Here is a 10,162-nt window from a genome sequence, read left to right on the forward strand (position 1 = left end):
CACGGCTGCTGAAGCAGAAAAGCCCTCACGGTGATGGCTATAAAAAGAGCAAACCCTCCCCGGCCGAAAGTGACACCCTGCCTTATCTGTGTGTGCCAGGGAAAGGGTCCCGCTGGAGACAACCACGGGGGTGTTTGCACAGGGTACGTCGGTTGTTTGCCTTCAGGTTCTCAAGGGGTGTGTAGGTACAGCCGACCTGAACGGTCAGAAATCATTAACAGCCCCCCCCCCGATATCAGGAATTAGGGGGTAACTTTTACAGCATGGGATTCTTTTCATTTGCCTTTGGAGTGAACTCTCCCGCCACCAGGGCCAGAATCTCTCTCTTGCAGTGATTTTTAGCTAATTAACTTGTCTCCAGGACCTGGGAGAGAGACACCCCTATTGTCACTCCACCCACAATTAAGTTTTAAAGAGTTTTCCAAACTCAGTAAGAAGCCATTACAAATTCGAGAATAAAAATAACACCGGTATCCTCCCACCAACAATCCTGGAGCCAGAGAAAATGTTTTGCTGTTTTCCTCCCATGTTTTATGGTCTAGTTCTTTGCTTTCCAGCCTCAGCGGCCATTCACGTTTTGAAAGTACTGCCAGCAGTTCACGTGGAATAAATAAGGGCATTAAGTCCAAGCCCAGCCTCAGCTCCTTGCTAACTCCTAGGCTCAGGAGGTCACTGACGTTCATCACAATGTAAAATCCACCCAAAGTATCTCCTGAGTCCACTCACACAAGGCAAGATTCCTGGGAAACTCCCAAGGACTGGGTAATTTTGAAGCAAAACAAGACATTTCAGGTGCTTACGCAGCCCCTCCCTTGATTTGGTTCCCTATTTCCTCCCCTCACAGCATTAGCTCTGCTCCCTGTAAGTTTTAATGCCTCTGAGGACAGAAGGTGTGCCACAAAAGTTAAAATTAAAGCAGTAAACTGCTTCACATCTACACGCCTGACTCATCTCGAAGGCCTTCACCAACCCTGTACGCATTAAAAAGACAACTTCTTCCTGAAATCCACTGTCTTGCCCAGGGGAAAAGCTGAACTCGGCTCTCCACCTTCCCCAAATCAGCAGCTCAAAGGGATTTGCTGAACTGTTGAGGAGAAGAGAGGGAAGGAGCACGTGGAGGCAGAGGAACAGCAGCTCACTCCACCGTTGTCATCGGCTGGAAGCTCATGGAGACTCTGTGACACAGGGATCACTCACCCAGTCTGCCAAAAACTGAGGGCAGGGTGCCTTGGGACAGCCGGCGCTGGGATTGCGCTTCCTGCTCTTCCCCCTGCTCCAGCCAGGCAACAAAGGGGAACATCTGGCCAATAGTCGGCTTTAATTAGCTATTTAGAGTCAGGCTGAATATTTATGCCATCATTAAACAGCCTCGGAAATAAGAACCCAAACAACTCTAATACGTGGTTTCCTGACAAGAGACTTAAATAGCCCAAACTTTTTCGTCAAATTAAATGCACTTCAATAGCAATTAATCGTAGGTTTTAAAATTGTATTGAGATAATTAACAAAGGCAGAGGGAAAAGAAAAGAAACAAGCAAGGAACACATAAACACATGTCCAAATTGTACACTTTCAGGAAAGAAAATACTGTATGCAGGCTAATTTTCCACAGTCCCTCAAGCAACAAGACATCACCCATAAAAATAGCATTTGCTGGGTACAGGCATCTTTCCGAATGTCAAGGCAGTGACTACATTATTCAATATCAAGGCAGGTTGCCTAAGTTACACACTCAGCTGTAGGTGTTGTGAATAATGCACAAGGAGAATATTTGAAGGCATGTGACTGCTAGTTTCAGAAATAAGCCCCTTTCCCAGAGCATTTAGTATCTCTCTTTAAAATCTAAAGGAACCAAGTAAAAAAAAAAAAAAATGCATCTGAAGTAAAATTAGATTCTCAATATGAAACAAAGGACTAATGAAACCAAGGACTAAAGCATCTTAAATTTTGTTTTGTTTTATAGAGAACAAAATAAATCATATGGATAAAAGAAAAACAATGCATTATTTTCCCCTTGTCATTGCTCTCCCTTGGAAACAAATAAAAAAAAGCACATTTCATATGAAAGAAAAGAAAATTTTTGAAAAGGTCACCGTATCAAATGAGCCTGCTCTGGGGCTGAAGAGACTTTATTTTTGTTATTTATTCCATAGGAAGTTTGTCATTTTTATGGTCATTTTGATAGGTTGTTTGGAATCTGTGGTTTTAATGGTTGAGATTTTAAAAACATAAGAGGAAATGAATCTAAACGCAATTATTAAAATGTAAAAATACTGCAAATATATCCATTTGGGAAAGGATGGCACAAGTGAAGTCACCTCCATTCTCTGAACACCTGTTCCTACAAACACCTTGGTGAGACAATTGGCTTGTCCCTTACACAAGATCCAATTTTAGTGTAGGTCTGGAAAGAATTTTTTTCCTTCTCAGTGAACTAACATCAGCTGGTTAGTACCTTACAGGGGAGTAGCAGCAGAGAGGAAGAACCTTTTTTGAGTCTGAAACATCAAAGTGTCATTCCATCAGACAACCATGGCACCCATCAGTGTTAAATTCAAGCACCAAACCCCAGAGTTGTCACAGTATTACTCTGACTATGGGGAGAAGGCTGATTTCTGCAGTAGCTTGGGGCAGACGTCTCCTTTAAGTTCCCCCTCAAGCATCTACTTGGGACTGAACACCTCACGAGCACAATAGAGAACAGTGATTTAATACACTGTATTTTGCATCCGCAAAGCACTTCTTATCCTAGGTGATCCCTGGAAAGCTGCAGCCTCCAACCATTCCATTCATCACACAAAAGGTTTAGACACACTGGCATAAACTGACAGTACAAGAATAATAGCTGTCTAACCTAGCTCTGGGTTTAGCAGAGCTACCACATCCATGTCATCCATTAGCATCAATCCAGGGCCATATTCACATGTTGTGAGAGCTACACAAAGCGGTGGCTTAGTCAGTAGATAAGGCCTAGGTGCTTCTCACACATGATTTCGAGGGTCCAGGTGAGGCACTGATGGGGTAGCACCAAGAAATAGTGAGGTGTAAACACCAGGCACAGAGATCTGGAAGGAATATGGGCATCTGAATATTGCTGTCAATGCACCTGACAGCAAGATGCACAGACATTAGTACAGGCACAGAGACACAGAGACCTGTGCACCACTGAAGCCCAACACCCAGCCCAATACTGGGAGAGTTGTATCTTTAAAAAACACACCATATTTAAAATAAAACCAGAGAAAGTAGGTAAGCACGTCTTGCATCTTAGCAGCTCTCAGGAATCCCTCATCAAGCACCATGTCCATCTGCTCAATTAAAATTCCTAGGGTAATGGTTTCATACTTGGAATCATAGAATTGTCTGGGTTGGAAAGACAAAAACCACCACTAAACCATGTCCCTGAGCTCCGCATCTACGTGTCTTATAAATCCCTCCAGGGATAGTAACTCAACCACTTCCCTGAGCAGCCTGTTCCAGCATTTGACAACCCTTCCAGTGAAGAAATTTTTCCTACTATCCAATCCAAGCCTCCACTGGTGCAACTTGAGGCCATTTCCTCCTGTCCTATCGCCTCTTACTTGGGAGAAGAGCCTTCAAAGTTTCCTTTTATGTACTTTCTGAAGCATCATTAAACATACAGTAGCTGATTTTTGTTTGTAACCTGCACAATTGTTATTGCAGTCTCCTCCTTCATTCCAGTTCTATAGTTTTCCACCTTACAGCACTTAAACCAATAAGGAGAACTGGAGAGTTTCAAGTACTGAAAACAGTATTATTTTTATTAGAGTCAACTGGCAATCTGTTTCCCTAGATGCAGTTGCTATCTTCCCCTTTCCTAAAAACAGCCTTTTATATTAATACTCAAGAAATCTCTGTAAAGACAAGAAGAACTGTTCAATGCTGTCACAGCCTTTCAATAAAGCAGCTTATTGAGCACATAAGAATATAAAGGATTTCTTCAAAAGGAACAGATTATAGTTTTCACCTTTTATACATTTCTCATTCCCAGTATCCCAGTCCCTGTTGGAAGTGTATCACTCTGGGAACAGAGCCTGCACAGAATTCTCCAGCAGGGTGTTTTGTCAGCACATCTGCTTGGCCGTGGGTACTGGACAGGACAAGAGGAAATGGGCGCAAACTTGAGTATAAGAAGTTCCACCTAAACATAAGGAGGGACTTCTTCACTGTGAGAGTGGTGGAGCACTGGAACAGGCTGCCCAGAGAGGTGGTGGAGTCTCTTTCTCTGGAGACATTCAAAACCCACCTGGACAAGTTCCTGTGCAACCTGCTACAGGCAGACCCTCTCTGGCGGGGGGGGGGGGTTGGTCTAGATGATCTCCAGAGGTCCCTTCCAACCCCATATGATTCTAGGATTCTATTCCTCTACCCTGGATGTATTCAAAACCAAACAACAAAAAAAAAAAAAAACAAAACCTAAAACAAACAAAGCCCACAGAAGAAACAGATTTATTATATATCTTAATGTGATCCTACCATCATCTCAGTATTACTCTCATCTATAGAGAGTAAAAAATGCTATTCTGTCACGGCATTTTTACCATATCAACCAGATTGTGCATCCTGGCTTGATTTACCACACGTTTCTTATCACTCCAAAAGAAACGAAGCTGCACATGCATCAAACAATGAACTTAGTTTCATTACGTGGTTCCTGTGGACATACACACTGCCTTAAGTAAGCGATGAGCATGTTGGCTCCTACTGAAGTCAATGGAAGTGGCAGATGGTTCAGCCACCTCTAAAACTGAGGAACTACAGTTGGGCAGGACAAAATTCTGCCTACCTTATTTCTTATGGCCTCTGTTCCAGAGAACACATTGTACCCTCCAGGTGGCATGTTTAAGTATTACGGCTCATCCCCTTGTTTTGCAGACTGCTTCACTGAATTAAACAGCATTACCAAAATTGCAATGCTATTTGCAGTGCAAGTAATAATTTTGTCCCTTCAAAATATCCCGTAACAGCCTGAATATACTGAATTTGACAAGGTACTGGGGAAAGGACTCAGAAAATTATCAGACTCAACAAGTGACATAGGAGTACATTCTGGCACTGTGCACCTGTGATACATAAAAATGTCATCACAGAAATACATAGAACATATGAACATTACCAGGCTCCTACCTAACTGCTTTCTGAAGCTTCCTGTAGTCCAACTAAATACTAGAAAGAAAAGGCAGCATGCTGAAAGATAAGCAACACATGATTAACATCATACCCAAAACAAATTGCATCCAAGGGGAGAATCTGAAACTAGAATTATATGCAGCTTCCACAGATTGATTACTCGTAGGAAAGAGAGATTTATGTTTTATGTGGGTACATATCAGTTTAAGGGTGGTTTTTTTAAACTAAGACATTTGAAAACCCATGTGGAGAATACACAAATATAGTAAAAACATCATTCCACATTAGGCTGAACAAACTGATTACTTACTGGAGTAAATCTTAATAAATTCTAGTGACCTCCAGCTTCCATTCGACATTAAGCGATGCAGGAGGACTGGGATATTTTAGATTTTGAAGAGAAATGAAAAATAACCAAAAGCCCTCTGATACTCTTAAGAAGTGTCTAGTGAATACAGGAAAATGTTTTTAACATTATAAACATATTTTGATAGGTTTGGCAACCTTTAACATTTCATATATATGAACATTATATGATTTGATTTTTACTTCTAAGAATATTATCCAAAAAGAAAAGGTTAAACTGTTGGAAGTGATGTTTTACAAAGATATGCCTTAGAAATGCTCTTGAAACATAATCTGCAAATATAAGTGATACTGGATTTTTTTTTTTCAGATTATTACTTTTTAAAAAAATAATATTTGATATAGAAAAATATATTTAGAACATAAAATGGTACCATTTATTCAATCATGGGTAGACAAAGCATAGTAAATCACACAGATGAACTAAAAATATAAATACTTCTAGGCATAGCGGAAGCGGGTATTTTTGCATGAATCCACTGGTTGAAATATGTTCTTAAGAAAACATTTGAGAACATTCCAATAACTAACACGTTTGTTAAAAATTAAAAGGCTAAATAATCAGTGAATCACTATGAGTCATTTATTTACTTTTGGTTAAAATGTGTGAACTGAACGGTGTCTTGAGTTATCACCACCATTTTCTCAAAATCTTGACACACCACTTCTGTCTGTACGTTCTTTGCTAATTACCACATACTTCTATTTCTGGAATCTATAATGAGGGCACACGTTTAAATTAAAGTACATAATATCCCAACTGAACAGAGTGAGGTTTTCCGCTCAATATCTAATTTATGTCACCACAGGTTACATGAGACCTCTGATGGTTTTTTTCTCCCTAATCACTGAAGGGATGCCAATTCCATACGATTATACCACTCTGTCACTTGCTGTAAAATCTCTCTGAAGACAGACATCGATACCAGTTCTTGTAGATTTCGAAACATGGAGCCTAGTATGCTAGAACAAAGATGATGAATCAGTAAATCATGTTATTCCTGCAAAGGCAAGGAATCACCATGACTGGTAGCAAGTAATTAAAAAGTCAAATTGCATAATAAGTAACAATCCAACAGTCACCTCACAAAGACATGACTCTTTTAAAGAAAAGTAATTCATCTTAGACAAGATTAGCACCACTGAAATACGTAATATATTTCACTTCTATAAATGAATACTGAATTAATTAGAATAGCTACATAAAGAATAGAAGCCAGAAAAAGCTATTTCCTGTATTTACACAAATGTAATTGAGAATACAGTTTGTCCCTGACATCAGAATTCAATAATAAAACAAGCAAAAAATAAAAAGATGGCACAGCTCCACTGATTCAAAATGTATTTGAAATCCAAAACCATAATTCAAATCCTGCTTTGATGAAGCATAAAGCTGTGCGTTAGAGAAGTCCACTATTTGTCCATTCTCATTTAGATACAACAAACTGCACAAAAATCTTTTAAGTAGCACATACAATGCAAGAAACATCCTTCCTCTTATTAAATCTGTTGGATTTGCCTGTGGTATTTTCAATAATGATTTATTATTTTAGTCGTCTTTGCCAGCAGAAAAGAATGTTGTTGACATTCCTTGAAGTGTTTAGCCTAAATTATTATTAAAGTGCTCAAGTCTGGTAATTCAACAAACAAAAAATTAGTTCAACAGAAAAACTAATACTCTTCTAAATGTTGCCAGGTTCTTAAACTTAACTGCCATAAAGATTATGCTCTGATCCTTTGAAGAAACATAATGAAATCTCATTGAAAAAAAGAAGAATCACATAACATTGATCCCATTAGTTGCAATGGAAGATCTGGGTTTTATTTCTTGGTGAAGATTACCATTTAGAAAAAAGCCACAGCAGATTGTTTTAGTATACTGTGTATGCACGTGTGTCTTATAAAACCAGGCTTTTCACTGACCACAAAAATATTCCATGCCTTCTTATAGTTAAGACATGATGGCAAACCCTGGTGCAGCTTCTTTCAGATGGATTCAAAATCTATTCAAATCAATGGAAAATCTCCAATTACTTTCAATAATTTTAAATCAGGCCCTGAAAGGCTGAAGGTTCAGGGAGAGCTGCTTTATGTCCAGGAACTGTATGACAGGGGATGTAACTTGTAATGTGTCTCTAATACAGATATTCTTTAGCTTCATTAATCCGTGCTGTTACACAGAAACTGTGATTGTCTCCATCACCAGGATGACTATCACAGAATTTGAATTCAGATGTTTTAAGATGTCTGCCACACAATAGGAGTTTGGGGGTTTGTGATTTGTTTGTTGTTTTGTTTTGGGTTTTTTTTGTTTTCAAAAAGAAGGACAGAACATGCTGAAAAGGAGACCAGATTGCTTTCAGGATCTTGCAACACCAGCAGATCTCAGCAAGGACATTTGAACACCCAGACAGAGCAAATGCGCTGAGATTAATGCGTCCACACCTCAGATGATCTTTGTTCCTCCAAGGGCTCTTGGCTCTGAGAGTAAATGTAGGTGCTTCTTTAAAATCAGTTCAGCAGAAAATGTGTGTCATACGGGCAGGGTGCATGCGCAATAAAAAAAAAAAAAAAAACCACAGGAAACTGCATTTGGTTTGTTTAGAATGGCAGCATAACATTTCATACAAAAAGAAGTGCTTGACACTGTTTATAAACAGTGAAATAGGTGTAAAAGTACTGTTCAAATCCATTTGACATCTCTCTTCCAAAGGACTGTATTTTTGGCTGAGTGCGTATTTTCAATCCTTTTCCTTAAGCTTGCACATGACTGTTCTGTTATTTAGAAAGTAGTGACCTTCTTTTACTAATATAAAGAACGGGCAATTTTAAATTTGAATGTACAAAACTACTGCCATTAAAGTATAATTTAATGCCATGCTCAATGCAGGAGCAGTCCTCCTCCTGGAAAAGCCTTCTTCCAAAGAAATGGAAAAGAAACAGTCAGAGACGACAAGCCTATATCAAATCAAATGGTTCACTAACATAATTCTGGTTCTAGCATAAAGAAGGTCTTCAGATTGCATGACTTAAATAAAAATGTTTAGTAAACAAAAAATAAATATGAAGGTACTGCTCAAGAAAGAGAAGGAGCACATGGTGAGGAATTTACAGTGAGGAGTGACTGGCAAGAGAAGAATTAGCACGGGGAGATAAGAATAGTATTTTCTAAAACAAGGTCATTGCAGAAAAGGTTTCAGATTCCAGTCTATGTTTATAGCCTTTGGTGTCAAGATGTCCAAGAACAGATCCAGAAAGATTGACTTTGTAAAAGTAAATTTTCTCTGTCATCCTTTTTCTCACCCGAGGTGCTATCTGTCAAGGCCTATAAACTTCACTGTAGATAGATTATGTTAATAAGACATGAAATACAGTATATAGCTACAGGGAAAATAGGGTGCTTGTATCAAATACATCTCCCTGTTCACTGATGCAAGATCTGAGGGGCACATTCTACAGATAAATGGAATGACATTAATTTAAAATTGTATTCACAGTCGTAAATGGACCACACAGACAATGGACATGTAAGCAATCCAAATGTTACCATGAGTAATTATTTATGGTCACTCTTCCTTCTTCAAACTCTTTGATGCTGGATATTTAATCATTACAAAGGCAGCAACTTCACTCTCATCATCACCATTTTGCACTCGAAGTAACTCAAACAAGAGCTTTTAAAGTCAGTTTTTCACAGGCATCCATAGCTGATTTTCCGTAGCACTGCATGGGTGTTGTGAGGGCTCAGTATCTCTCAATACTTCAGGTGGGAAAAACAATAGTTCAGAAGTGCTCACTAATTTTGAATGATTAATTTTAGATTTTCAAAGAGTCTAACTTACTGCTACTGTCTCTGAGATGCAGCTGCTCAGCATCAGAAAGAGCAAATGTCCAGCAGTTAGAGCACTCGGAGATATCTAGATGCCTATCTTGATTTTCAAATTCACAGAGGTGCCTGATCCTCAGTGCAAATCACAGAAGATAATTGTAAAGTAGCTTTGCAAAGCCAGCTGGAAAGCTATCTCCATTTCTAGGTCCTTCAACACCCTTACTGGCACTTACTGCCTTTAAAGGTCTAGGCCTGAGCCAGCTGGATTTCTCTTTTATTACAGCAAGAGGTCTTTTAAATACCTTCATGTGAGCAATGTCATTTATTACAAAAGAGCAAATAATAAGCCTGGAGAGCATTTAAAATTTTAATACTTTAAGGGAAAGATCTCCTTAATTCTCTCTAAAATACAAAATGTACTGAGACTCCAGAAGTTTGTTAGTGGCCATGTGAGACACCACCCTTGCATCTGGAAAGAGAGGGATGCAATAGTATGAATCCATTAAGGGATGCATATCTGCCTAACGCCTTTGTTTTCAGGTAAACTGCTTGCCAAGCTGCCTCCACTGCTCAGTTCTGCAGCGTAACATAATCTGAAATATATGGGACAGTACTGCACAAATGCCAGATTTAATTTATATGCCTAAATTAAATAGACCTATGATGCAAAGCTGAAGCCAAATGTGGATTTATGCTTAAAAGTAACCAAGGGGGGACCTAAGGCATGTACAAAAAGGTTGACCGCAACTTCAAACTTGCTTGCCTGACAGCCATCCCCACAAACCAGCAGGCACGCCAGCCCCACAAGCCTACAAA

Source organism: Calidris pugnax, unplaced genomic scaffold, assembly GCF_001431845.1.
Source record: "Calidris pugnax isolate Ruff unplaced genomic scaffold, ASM143184v1 scaffold89, whole genome shotgun sequence".
Lineage (NCBI taxonomy): Eukaryota > Metazoa > Chordata > Aves > Charadriiformes > Scolopacidae > Calidris > Calidris pugnax.